Below are 14,770 nucleotides of genomic sequence, written 5' to 3'. Positions count from 1 at the left end.
ATGGAGCTCCATCCCACAAGCTTACATTCGGCAGCCGTAAAACACAACACATGTACGTTTGCATGCCTGAATTCAACATTTTGGCGGCTATACAGGTCACTAATGTTCCAACATTTCACATCTGCAATGGCTTATCTTGTGGTTCCATTAACCTACGATCTTGTAATATTACTCATTTAAATACGTTGCCTAGGCAAACGTGTTCTCGAAATTTCGTTGCTCTAAATTATAATTTGATGGTGCGACTTTTTTTCTTTTAGTGTATGTGAAAGTAAATTCGCGTTTTCTTTGACAAAGCCCCACATCTCGAAACTTCCATGGACTAACAACACGTAAAACAGATTATAGTCCTAAATAACAAGCAAAAATGGGTCTAAAATTTAATAAATTTTACATTAAAACTACCTACTGTCCCAGAGGTTTTCTTTTCGATAATAATCATTGTTAACATAAACTAGGGTTTGTAGTACTACTTTCATAACTTGTCAGAATCTCCGCGCCGACTGTTACTTTGAGCGCTGTTGAATGACAACTACGATGATCTACATTCATACAAGTACCTCAGTGTACCGATAGATGTCTCTCTTGCAACAGCATCGGTGGTTTCAAGCGGAAGGCAATGGTGGTGATTTCAGTTAGAACCCGCTAGTACTCAAAGGGTTACTAATATGCTGTGTTCCCTAATATATAATTTGTGGTAACAGTGTAGAACAGCTCTACTGCCATAATTTGGACTACTTTTAATTTGTATTCTGGAGCTTCTGAAAAGAATAAAAAAACTGAATACCACTGCCCCAGCAGCTTACCACCAATCTTGTAATCCGGTATGATCCTCTTCCCTCCTTTAACAGGCTGCCGCAGCACGTGGTCTCGCGGTTGCGTTCTCGCTTCCGGTCCATAGGGTCCTGGGTTCGATTCCTGGTGGGGGTCAGGGATTTTTACGTGCCTCGAGATGACTGGGTGTTTGCGTTTTCATCGTCATAACCGCGCAGTTGAGCGCCGTACAATCCAGACATCATCATCATCCTTTGACTGGCATTTTCTTGTGTTTATCAAAGTTTAAAGAGAGCTGTCATTGGTGCGCCAACTACGGGAAACTGACTGTCAGTCTTCATTTCCTTACAAGCGTTTGTAGAGTATAGACGAAGGCATAATAGGTTTCGAATTGGCTGGTAGAAAATGTGATGCTTGACGCTAGGTGCGTTTTAGACACGAAATTTTTACTTCGTGCAAATAAATTAAAGTTTCTCATTTTCCCCTTTATTCCTTAACTGCAAGATCGCCTGAGACGCCATAGGTTTTCGATTAGACATTTATGCGACATACTGCGGCGAAACAGAAAAGAACTGCGGAGCTTTCCTACAGTAGGGAAGGCGAAATACCGGAGGAGTGCGCGAGATACGCCGGCAGCGACGACCACCACTTCCAGGAGCTGCGGCCAGCTTTCCGCTCGCTGGCTTCCGGCTGCACAATGTAATTACACAGCACTCCGCCGCAGCCAGGCGCCACGCGCACTCCCTAGAGGCGGCTCGCTTTTCGCAATGCGCCGTCTAATTCAACTTCTGTCCGTACCGCGAAGTAATCAGACACTGTTCTGTTAACATTCGTTAGATGTGGTGGTGGTTAACCACACATATAACGTATGGATTTAAATCATAGCATCCACAGAATATTTGAAGAGATATGAGAATGTGAAACGTCCCCTTTCAACAATTATACAGGACTGTGCTTAACCTGACACACAATATTTTTTAGCGCAACGCAATCTGACTTTCAAAAATCCCTACAAAAGAATGGCCCTGACTAACATTAACCTATACCTTTCACAAATCACTTACCCCACCAAAAATCTTCGTTACTCGAACTACTGCAAAACAGCGAGCGCCACTACTGCCAGCTAAATAAAAGATTCAAACTACGGAAGGCACTAACTACTGATAGGCATAGTTAGGAAATGAAAGATTTTAGTATAGAACAAACAATGTATTTACCTTAATAGTGTTGAAAAATCATAATATACATAACAGATCATGATATCCAGTCTTACAAATTTCCAAACTCCGCCATCTCTCTCCCCACATCCACCACTGCTGGCGGCTCACCTCCAACTGCGCAACGCTACGCGCTGTTCACATCCAGCTGCCGCTGCCCAACACTACAATGGCAGACAACAATGCAAACTAGCCACAGACTGCACACAGCACAGCCAGTGATTTTCATACAGAGCGCTACGTAACGTTGCCAATAAGAAAACATAAAACAGCCTACTTACAAATGTCGCCAAAATAATTCACCAGAAGTTGGGATAGCGAAGTAAATTGATGACACTTCCCACCATACTACAAATATGATTATCAATGTCGTAAAAAATGAAAACTCAAAATTTACTATAACCGTAGCATAATAACTGATGAAACAATTCGATACTATTGACCTAACAGTTACCAATAAAAGTAATTCCCCTTATTCATAGACATCACTACAACCAACACCCACACTCTTAAAACCACGTGAAATAAAAAGATGGCATAAGTTAAATGCTATGTAGAAATGTAAGCCTGTCTACGTTGTCTCTGTGGTAATACTGGACTACGGCGTTATTAAAGGATGACAGTTCTACATCTACAGCCATAATCCGCAAGCCACCTGACGGTGTGTGGCGGAGGGTACCTTGAGTACCTCTATCGGTTCACCCTTCTATTCCAGTCTTGTATTGTTCGTGGAAAGAAAGATTGCCGGTATGCCTCTGTGTGGGCTCTAATCTCTCTGATTTTATCCTCATGGTCTCTTCGCGAGATATACGTAGGAGGCAGCAATATACTGCTTAACTCCTCGGTGAAGGTATGTTCTCGAAACTTCAACAAAAGCCCGTACCGAGCTACTGAGCGTCTCTATTGCAGAGTCTTCCACTGGAGTTTATCTATCATCTCCGTAACGCCTTCGCGATTACTAAATGATCCTGTAACGAAGCACGCTGCTCTCCGTTGGGTGTTCTCTATCTCTTCTATCAATCCTGTCTGGTACGAATCCCACACCGGTGAGCAGTATTCAAGCAGTGGGCGAACAAGTGTACTGTAACCTACTTCCTTTGTTTTCGGATTGAATTTCCTTAGAATTCTCCCAATGAATTTGTCTGGCATCTGATTTACCGACGATTAATTTTATATGGTCATTCCATTTTAAATAACTCCTAATGTCTACTTCCAGATAATTTATGGAATTAACTGCTTCCAGTTGCTGGCCTGCTATATTGTAGCTAAATGATAAAGGATCTTTCTTTCTTTGTGTTCGCAGCACATTACACTTGTCTACATTGAGATTCAATTGTCATTCCCTGCACCATGCGTCAATTCGTTACAGATCCTCCTGCATTTCAGTACAATTTTCCATTGTTACAACCTCTCGATATACTACAGCATCATCCGCAAAAAGCCTCAGTGAACTTCCGATGTTATCCACAAGGTCATTTATATATATTGTGAATAGCAAAGGTCCTACGACACTCCCCTGCGGCACATCTGAAATCACTCTTACTTCTGAAGACTCATCTCCATTGAGAATGACGTGCTACGTTCTGTTATCTAGGAACTCTTCAATCCAATCACACAATTGGTCTGATAGTCCATATGCTCTTACTTGGTTCATTAAACGACCGTGGGGAACTGTATCAAACGCCTTGCGGAAGTCAAGAAACACGGCATCTACCTGGGACTACGTGAAATAAAATAGTCATAATTTCTGAACGGTTTGCGTTAGGACGTTCTAGCTGCACGGTTGGCCGCGGGGCGTGAAGGGAATTAGTGGTTTGGTTTAACGACGAAGCCCTGTTTCATTTCGATGGTTTCGTCAATAAGCAAAACTGGTGCATTTGGGGGACTGAGAATCCGCATTTCGCTATCGAGAAGTCCCTTCAACCTCAACGGGTGACTGGTGTGCAGTGTCCAGTCACGGAACAATCGGTGCGATATTTCTTGAAGGTATGGTGACTACAGAACGATACGTGAACGGTTTCGAAGACTATTTCATCCCCATTATCCAAAGTGACCCTGATTTCCACAAGATGTGGTTCATGCAAAACGGAGCTCGACCCCACAGAATCAGTAGTGTGTTTAATGTCCTGGAGGAACACTTTGGGGACCGTATTGTGGCTCTGGGGCACCCAAAGGCCATCGGCACGGGTCTCGATTGGCCGCCATATTCTAGGGATCTGAATACATGCGACTCCTTTTTGTGGGGCTATATTAAAGACAATCTGTACAGCAATAACCCCAAAACCATTGCTGAGCTGAAAGCAGCCATTCAGGAGGTCATAGACACTGCAGCGGGTCATGCAGAATTTCGCTATTCGGCTGAGCCACAGCATCGCCAGTGACGGCAGGCATATCGAACATGTCATAACCTAAATCTGAATATATGTAGTGACGTTTACGTGTTGAGTAAAGTGTGGCTACTACCTAACCTAGGTAGTTTTTCATATGTTTCTGTAACAGTCACTTTGTAGATACCGGACTGTGGACGGTGTACAACGGTCTAAAACTGCATCCTTAGTTATGTTGCCAACTACAGAAAGCAGTTGTGCAGAACACCCGCAGAATACGTCGTCGGACTGTCGAAGAATTTAATTAACTTTCTGATAATGCATTGCTTAAACTGTTATTATATTAATGCGCGTAAAGTGAGTGTGCTAATAATATACTGTAATCTCATTCTGCACAGTTATTACAACTCAATATCTTCATTTATTTATCTATTCATGCTATTGGATTGCAGTTTTAAGGAGTTCGTTCCTTCGTAAACCTGTAAAGTTAGTAAATTCCAGACGCATACGAGTCTGAAACATAGGTAGTTCATAAATTCACAGAGCTGCTTTTTGTTTATTGCAGTATTTTATCCTTAGCCGTAGCGATTCTGTTTAAAGTTTGCACCATATGTTCAGAAGTTCCCTGAAAATATACGGATCAACAAATTGTATCGAGCACAGAAATCTGTAAATGTTTGTTTTTAATAAAATTAAGATAATATTCAGATTGTGTTACACATTACAACACATGGACGAAGGCCCATCCATTAAGATTTTACCTACATCAATTATTTGTAGTTCACCAAAGTCCATTGATCTTCTGTGTGCTAAACCATACTAAAGATTACTTAAGCCAGATATCAATTTGCAGAATTTTGCTTATCTATCATGTCAGTTCTACTTCCATTTAAACAAATTTAAAATCACCAGTTTACTAATTCTTAATTGTCAAAATTTTTCTTTTTGAATTATACATCTGTTCGACCATGGGGCCCAGAAAACGCGTGCAAACTCTCCCACTCATTTACATGGTTTTCCAGAACGTCTGTTAGTGAGATTGTTAGCAACCCAAAGTAATAACTTTGTTAATGTACATACTCTTTTTTTTATTCTCAATTTTTTATGATTTAATGGATCGAGAAAAGAGAAAGTACAAACGAGGCTACATGTTACAGCGAAACTTTAAAGAGACACGACTTTCATGCACTTTAATGAAACGGCTGTGTACTGTGATTAATTTAATTTCTTTTCTCTCGACTAACAGAACTACACAGTATGCGGGCAGTAATTGGAGCTACTGGCTCTATTACAAAGAGCAGTGCAACCGATTTTGCGTAGATTTTATGCGATTAGCCTCAGTGTAATCTCGGAGTTATAGCGGACATGGACAATAATGGAAACTAGGCAACTCGCTGAAACCACGAGAATGCACAACCTGTTGCAGAAACCGCAAGACGCAATTTGCAGTGGAACGTACAGACAGGAAAAAGAAGTAAGTAGCATGGGGTGGTTGCGCTAACTAATCCAGGTGGAACTGGCTTGCTGCAGTTGCTACATAGCGAAGACAGAGTACATTTGCATAAATACGCCACTGTGACAAAATGAGAAAAATAAGAGTGAAATTTCATTACAATAACCGTTCCTCATTACGTGTCGTAGAATTTTCCTCTTAAGGTTTATCGAGCTAGCCATTAGAGCCCAGGTACTCCGGCCATAAAGTTTGCGATTGGATTGAAACGGTCGTAGCAAAAACAACGCAGTACGTGATTCTTAATGAGACAGTGAGAAGCGAAAGTAAGAAGTGTGTTACTACTGCTACTATTCGTTACTTATGGAGAATTTTGGTGATGGTAATGGTGATAATGATGATATTAACTTAGGAGGATAATGGTAAAAGGCAGATGTATTAAAAAATCTTCTTGAAGCTGTGCTTCACAGCTTTTTTATAAATGACTTATTAAAGTATAACCGCCACAACTATAAAATTTTAGGAAAAATAAGTAGATGAAATAGGATAATCAGCTATATCACTAGGTAATTAAAACATTTTAAAATGAACACCAAATGCCTGTTATTTTAAAGCAACTGCTTAGTGATATAACTGATAATCGTATTAAATCTTTCTTCATAAAATATGCTCTCATTATGTTTTATGTCCAGGTACTGTGGTACTGTGGAAGCTAGTTGCAGAACAGTAAAATTACAGCAGCTTTGTGGTGGTTATACATCAAAATGGCAGATGTATCAATTCGAGATAGGGATCCCTAGTATGAGAAAATTTCAAAAGGGTCATTGGTCTGTTGCTAACGATGAAAATCGAAGTACAGTTTTGTAGCAATTTTACTTATCTGCTTAATCAGACACTTGTTCACGTGTGGTGCAACTGCAAAAAGCTTAAGTCAAAGGGGGCCGAGGAGAGGACAGCGGAACAAGCCAATAACCTTGACAAACATAGGTCCGGAAACCGACGGTTCCTCCGATGAGACGTATGTGAAAATAGTCATGCCAATGTTAAAACACTGTTAATGTCTAAGACTTTGATTTTTTTCCGAAACACCGCGAGTCAGGTGTAAATTACAAAGTGCTGAACTGTTCTCGTTTGATTTTAGGCTAACTGTGAAGCTGTAACTAGTGTTCAGGCAAGTATATCGGTCGTTGCTCGCCAGTACCAAGACCTCCATGGTCCCCGACTTCAACCCATAGGAATTTTTTGTGTGGTTATATTTAAGAGTTTTAGCGTATTTCAGCCCTGTTTAGTCTCGATGAACTGGAATGCATTGTGGACGCTTGTCAGTGTATTCAGAACACGCTTGGGGTTTCGGTACCGATTAGCAGACATGATGAGACCTTCCCTCACATGAACGGTGACCATATTGTAATGTATTTGTTCTAAAGTGCTTATCTGCAGTTTGAATCCGCGGGCACTTTGTTATAAGGTGCTCGTGTACTCAGTCGTAATACCTCTCGTCGTTTATTAGGATAATGTGCTTGTTTCATGGTCTTCTGCGCGCTCTTTTTTTTACCAATAATGTTCAAACACACTGTATACTTCACTTGTAGATATGTATTCAAAGTTTGTGCCCGTTGACGACTATGCCATGTGTAACTGTGTGTGGTTTGTGATTTATGTTTCATGCTACTTACAAATATCATGTATTCACACCTGTTATCCACTTGAGAATGAAGACATGAGCTAGTAGTTTGAATAAGGCACTCACTTAAAGTAACAGATTGGCAGAAGGAATCTCATTCTTTGAGTTTATCGAGGCCGCGCTCACCTAGAAGAAGTCGGCCTACCTATCTTTCTATCCCAGTTTCTACGCATGCACTATATCGTCACGCAACATTCTGTAGTACCGGCTGAAGCAACCTCGGTGTCCTTCTAACAATGTCACAGGTAACGCGAATCCTTGCCGGCAAACCCTGTTCATTCTCGAGAGGCGTCTCATATACAGAACCCCACATAAAGAAATGGCGCTGGGTTCGATTAGGTGAACGAGTTGCCCACAAAACCGAACCACCTCTTATTACGGTAAGCCATTCTCCATCAAGCAACAGACACTAAAGAATCCGCCTCAGAAGTACAGAACAGGAAACTTCAAGCCTCAAATGTAGTGGAAGAGATTTCTAAACTGCGCCTCTCCGTGGTAACTGGTAAAGACAGTACACCGAATTGTCTGATGGTGGTGTCATTCCATCAACAAATTAAACAATTGCCTAAGCAATGCTGGTGGCCTGACAACTTCAGTTCTGTAAAACAGACCCCACTCCCCTCGTGGATTCCTCTTAGTCGTCCCTGTAATACATTTGGTGGAAAATTTACACAATTCAGGAATTCCTCATGGCTTAGCTTTGCTGTCTATAACGCTGATACACTAATTTGAAATCACAATATGGAAAAATTTGAAATTTCATATGGTTTGCAGCTGGATCACTGGATTGTTCGGCAGTGCAGAACAGTGTTCCTATTGCAATAAAGAAAAATACCTACTCCTGGGGATGACCGCAGGTTTTTAGAATGGCTAGATAAGTGGCAATTTTGCTCATGGGCAGTCTGATCCACTCAACCCTGAACACACATGACTTCGAACAGAGCCAATTCAATGAACAGTGACCAGTTTTACAGCAGTTTCAAGTCGGCCTGCCGCGAGTCCCGTTCGTCAACAAACCTGCGGGCTTCGTTCGCTTGATCCAATGCTGTCTAATCTTCCCTCTCCACCCTTTTTTCTCCAGACACGTTCAGTGTGGACCACAAACAGGGAAACTGTCACAATTTTCTTCGTTATGTTACAATAACCAGTGTCTAATCAAAAAGGTGTGATCGTCACGTAATGAAGAGACGCATAAGCACATAATGGTGTCGGCCAAAATGGTTGAAATCAGTTACTTGAATTAACCGAAGACGACAAAAGTGAGGCCGGCCGGTGTGGCCGTGCGGTTCTAGGCGCTTCAGTCTGGAACTGCGTGACCGCTACGGTCGCAGGATCGAATCCTGCCTCGGGCATGGATGTGTGTGATGTCCTTCGGTTAGTTACGTTTAAGTAGTTCTAAGTTCTAGGGGACTGATGGCCACAGATGTTAAGTCCCATAGTGCTCAGAGCCATTTGAACAATTTGAACAAAAGTGACAGCGGCTAGTGACTTTAATGTACACATAGCAATCGTTTAATCATATCCAGGCGCTTGCGTTTCAGATGAGGAACGCAATCATTACTCTCATACCATAAAAATCACGTAGTAGAAGTGTTACTGAAATTTACAAAAAACTGACTAATGAATATAAAAGTAAAGCATAACAGCACTCGCTCTGTGCCACCTTGGACATGAGTAAATATCTATCCTCGCTAGATCCATTAATGTCAGAAATGTTCGTTTGTGTGTAATACAATGGATAAGAAGAGAGAAAAGTTGATAAGTCTCCATTGTTAAGGGTCAATTACAATATAAAAACTCTACCCTGACAATCGGTCATGTCGTCTTTATTCACTGAGCTGTGTGTAGGACTCCATTCGCGTAGACATTCATGTGGTGACGGTTCACGCTGAGGTGGTGAAGGCCGCGTGGTTTACATCCAGGCGGAAAATATAATCAGAGGAAAATGAATCGTAGACCAGTTGCGGTCTATGGAGAAGGTGATGGAGGTCGGCCATTGCTGCTTAACGTTAAAGAGTTATGCGATTTGTCTGAAGGGGCCTCTGTCACAACGGAGACACTGAAAGAGAAGGTGGACGAGAGCATTTGATTGCGCGTATTCGTAACATGTTCGTCATTGCACCTCGAAAGGCACTCCGAGAGACTTTCAGTCGCTGGTTTCAGGCTCAAAACTTAAGACAGCACGTAAACAGCTCGGCAATAGCATCTGCACTTCAGTGATCACACACGACCAAATGCCTACAGCCCCTAGACAGCTGCACGTGGCCTAAGCAAAAACGTTCTTTCCTTTTCCAGAGAAACTGGCGGTAGAACTCCCCATATTGTTTCCAGTTACATACACAAGGTTGTCACAAACACGTTGAAATGATTGTAAGCTTGTAAGACTGTTGCAGGGTAGGTTGTGCCGAGATAAAATTAAGAAAAATAAATAAATACGTTCCGCCGTTTGAATTAATTAGCATTTAAGTTACCCAATCAGGCCGTTACATGCACGTATTCAAGGGGTCCACCAGTGACGGTGTCGCCAAATGTGTTATTTCGGTTTCCAAAAACGGAACAAGAGCGATACAAAAATTGGACACGGATCAGTAGTAAGGATCGAATCTGAGCTAAAGGCTGAGCAATGTCGTGCGCTATCTTCTACGCTATGAGAGCAACTGATACTAATTGTATTTGGCGGGCTGTTTGAATTCGCAACGGTCTGACTGGCTAGCTGTAATGCTAATTAACTCGGAAACGGCACAACGTATCGAATTTTTTCTAAACATTTGTCGGCACGGCCTACCATAGAACACCCTTACAAGCTTTTCAGGCTGTATCTGACCGCTCTGTAAATTTCTCGTGAACCCCCCAAGTAAGTATACAATATTAGAAGTTAGGACGTTCCAGTAAACGCGAGTCCGCAAGGAAGCCATTTGCGAGGTAATTGTGAATTACGAGCCGCCAGTAACTTCATTGCGAAATACTGTCATAGTCTGCACAAATATGTTTTAAATGTAAGTTCTTCGATGAAGTCCCCATTTAACGCGTTGACTAGGGCGAGACCGCAGACACACAGTAGAGGTTCTCTCCTGACGCCGTGTGCCCAGCCGTTCCCACACGCTCCACTCTGTTTACTACAGCACATCTTTCGATGGCGTGTAAAGTTGCGAAAAAAAAGTTCAAAACGGTGAAAAAGATATTGTAACCGATTTCCTGTACACCCGCGTCAACTGAAACAAGAAAAACAAAATAATGCACGGTACCTTACTAAACAGAGCAGAGCGTGTGACCACCGGCTGACGTTCGGGCACGCCCATGTAATCAAATGAAAGTATTTGGTTCCAGAGACCTTCTCAAGTCTCAAACATCTATGATGATGTATATATGCAGACTGAAGCGACGAATGAAACGTTGTGCCAAGGCCGGGAATCGAACCTGCGCTCCTGCTCACTAGCCAGATGCTGTAGCCACTATGCGACTCCGGTACAGTATGGTCCAAAAATGGACAGATAGAGCAAGGCTTTTACCTCGGCCTACAAGATCACCTCACATCAATCCTCCGGACGTTTTTTCCGGGCTAACAACAAATGTAAAGTGTACAGCACGACATTTGAAGAATTGGAGCAGCGAGCTGTGAAGTATTCTAAAGATTTCCGAGATAATGTGAGGGTATTGGAAAGAATCCTTAGCTCACTGCAGAAACGAGAGCAGCATTGCACCAAAATCCCAGGATAGCACGTGGAACACGTCCTTTAACAGGTGCGAGTGAACAGGAAATTGTAATACGTGACAAACTCAAGCAATATTGTATTACTTGCTAAAGCGGCCCAAGGGTTAAACTTGAGCCCAACGGGGCTCATTTGGAAAGTATACATTTTAAATACAATCGAACTGAACAATACAATATTTCGTAATGATTTGTATGAAATAGAGACCGAAGAAAGGAAGGGAAAGAATGGGTGGGAATTTGTGACTTCCAGCCGCACAGGGCATTGTGATAATGCAGTGGCGAAAGTTGAAAATTTGTGCCGGTCCAGGACTCTAACCCAGATTTCCCACTTCTAACGAGCAGTTGCCTTAACCTAGCCGGCCGTTGTGACCGAGCGGTTCTAGGCGCTTCAGTCCGGAACCACGCTGCTGCTATGGTAACAGGTTCGAATCCTGCCTCGGGCATGGATGTGTGTGATGTCCTTAGGTTGGTTAGGTTTAAGTAGTTCTAAGTCTAGGGGACTGATCACCTCCGCTGTTAAGTCCCAGAGTGCTTAGAGCCATTTTTTTTTTTTAAGTTGCCTTAACCGCTTAGACCATCTGGACACGGAAGTCACGAATTCCCACCTGTCCCATATCGCCTCTTTCTCTCCCCATTCTCTATTTCATACAAATGTGTGCACCATTTGAGTCATCACGAGTGGTGTCTGTTCTGTCGTATATGTCCGACAGAGCAGACACCACTCAAATATACATAAATTTCGTAATGAAGTCAGTGGCTGATGGTAAGCACATATTCACAATTACTACTCAAATTGCTTTTCTGGAACATTCTTACCTCTCTTACCGTATATTTTCACCTGAATCAGTTTTCGCTATTATCAGACACACTGTTCAAATGGCTCTGATCACTATGGGACTTATCTGAGGTCATCAGTCCCCTAGAACTTAGAACTACTTAAACCTAACTAACCGAAGGACATCACACACATCCATGCCCGAGGCTGGATTCGAACCTGCGACCGTAGCGAGACTACCGTCGCAGCCTTTCGTTTTTTTTTTTGTGCCCCGTATTCGAAACCCGATTATCGTTTTTACTTCATTCATTTTTAATTTATGTATCCATGTCTGTAGAAGGTTACTACACGAATGTTTCTTATCAAGTTGTAAAATTACAACTGGGTTTGACAATAAGTGTCATACATTTACTATAATACATTTATGTATGGTATTTCCAGAGGTTGCACTCTTTTTTTTTAAATTCTCATACTCCCATATTTCATTGTTATACCAGTTCTTACATTAATTCTTACATTTTATTCTTATGTTTATCCTTCATGAAGATTTTGTGCATTCCCTTGGCTAATACCGACCGTAGAAACATTCAAAACATAAAAATCCCGAAAATCACGAGCATTGCCACAGTAAGATTTCTCGTATGACTTTCACTCGGGAAATAACCGTTGTTAACAATACTGAAGCTTTCACGCGTCGACAATAATTTCGCGTAAACAACGCATAAATGGAAGTTGCAGTTGATTATTAATCAAGATACTCGACAACAATTTCATCGAAAAAGATTTCAAATCAACATGGGTAGATAAATTAAAAACAAAAATGGAAATAATAAACAGGTTCGATCACGGGGGCGCAAAAGTGTGAAGCCGCCTCGCTAGCGACAGTGACACCACGTCTCTTGAACTCTTCAATCGCTATCAGGCCACATATAGTACCTCAGAAACTTTGACCGCCGTTTTCTCAGAAACGGTCATCTACGGATAAGCCGAGACAAGTGTTAGCTTATTTCGACCCCTCTTTTACTGAGTGAAGTTTCTGGGAAATCTGATTATGGCACTTGTCGTGTTCCCCTCTTTGTCTCGAACACTCATCGGGCAGTCTAATCTAATATTAATCTAACTTAAATGGATCTTAGCGGTATTACTTCTGTCCCTGCAGAAATTAGAGCCTGCACGGAAATTCATGCACTTGGCTTTTCTCCAGTTATAGTAGCAGTCACTAGTAGTCCACTTGCAAACATTTGATTACTGTTCCGTATGCCTAATATCTAAAAGTCATTATCTGCCGGAGTCTCCGCTCAATTTCGCGACGTCAAACGAGAGGACTCTTTTTAATTTTTTAAGGGTTGCACAGGGTTATGAAGGAACTACTACCAATCTTTCCTAAATAAAAAATTAGCTAACAAAATCAGATTGTTTTCTTCTTGGAAATGGGACAGTTATTGTAAGAGGGTGTACTGGTACGCCGTCCACGTTTGTATGGAGGCCAAAAGCTTCCAAGGCCGATTACACACCGTGTAGATGCGGTAATCGCAGGCAGTTGTGAAACTTCCGCTCCGTTCAGCACTGAATGCAGGTCACTATAAGCTCAGCGACACTCACTACTTTGCTCGGCATTGTAGGGTGTTCCTGTAACCAAAGCCCAATACATTTTATGTTACCCATTAAAGTGTTCTATATTACTGCCCTTCCCTACCGAGCGAGGTGGCGCAGTGGTTAGCGCACTGGACTCGCATTCGGGAGGACGACGGTTCAATCCCGTCTCCAGCCATCCTGATTTAGGTTTTCCGTGATTTCCTAAATCGTTTCAGGCAAATGCCGGGATGGTTCCTTTGAAAGGGCACGGCCGATTTCCTTCCCTAACCCGAGCTTGCGCTCCGTCTCTAATGACCTCGTTGTCGACGGGACGTTAAACAACACTAACCTAACCCTAACCTGCCCTTCCTAAAGTTGGTTGTAAGGAGATTTAAGAGGCACATTTTGCTTGGTTCTGACCGGTCTCTCGGTTAATGGCTTTCTGTAGGATACTTCAGCGACTATTTCAGTAGTCTGTTTGCGAAGTCTTAGCAGGCTAGCTGGGTAACACAGACAAGAGGTTTACGATGACATCAAGTGACCCGTCTGTCTACCCACTGTTGACACAAGCCGCGCTTACATTGTGTGTCCACACATGTGCGCAGTGTTTATAAAAATAAATGTAAACGTTTGTTGAGGGCGTGATACTAGAGACCAACTGAAATATCTGTAGCTACTAAAGCTACTGCCTACGCAAAGTCTTCAGTTTTCCTCACAGGTGTTTTGTAGAGTCATTTCAGGGTTGCCAGCGTATTATACACTGAAGTAATCGTAGGAATACGAATCACCCGGAAGTTATACGAAACTCTGTGTTCAGAACTTACTGAGCTTACAAGTCATTGAGATCCCACTTGGTGACAAATTTGTCTACTTCGTCTTCGTGCTTCAAAGCTTAAACCGTACCCCTTTTTCGGTCTGTTTCAATTAACTGTTGGAGACTGGTCAATAACTGAATTGTAACTATTGAAAAATTCTTACATGTTTGTTACTGTAGCATGGGAGTGGGTAAGTTTACAGGTACATGATGATTTGACCAAGAACCCTTCTATTCTTGCTTTTTGACAGTTATCTGGACATACCTGCGCCGTCCGACTACGTCATCTGTAGGCTATGTATATCTCTAGTTCTTTGATGAGATTTTCCACTTCATCAGTATTTCACATCTCCTTCACAGGCAGTTATGATAACTAGACATTCTGTTTAGATCATTTTCATTCAGTAGTTTATACTGAGAAACTGAAGTTGCGAAAAGCCGT

General features: G+C 42.1%; 1 protein-coding gene and 1 non-coding gene across 3 annotated transcripts in view; both read left to right on the top strand.

Moving 5' to 3' along the window:
- Window positions 1–14,770, top strand: part of LOC126248178 (filamin-A) — a 564,033-nt gene that overhangs the window by 224,681 nt on the left and 324,582 nt on the right. The gene's annotated exons all lie outside the window — the stretch shown is intronic.
- Trnaa-cgc (transfer RNA alanine (anticodon CGC)) lies at window positions 13,638–13,710 on the top strand. The gene has a single exon. It is a non-coding gene; the product is annotated as a tRNA-Ala (tRNA).

This window comes from Schistocerca nitens, chromosome 3, assembly GCF_023898315.1.
Source record: "Schistocerca nitens isolate TAMUIC-IGC-003100 chromosome 3, iqSchNite1.1, whole genome shotgun sequence".
Taxonomy (NCBI): Eukaryota; Metazoa; Arthropoda; class Insecta; order Orthoptera; family Acrididae; genus Schistocerca; species Schistocerca nitens.
The sequence above is the reverse complement of the archived record's forward strand: the minus strand, read 5'-3'. Positions and strand labels throughout refer to the sequence as shown.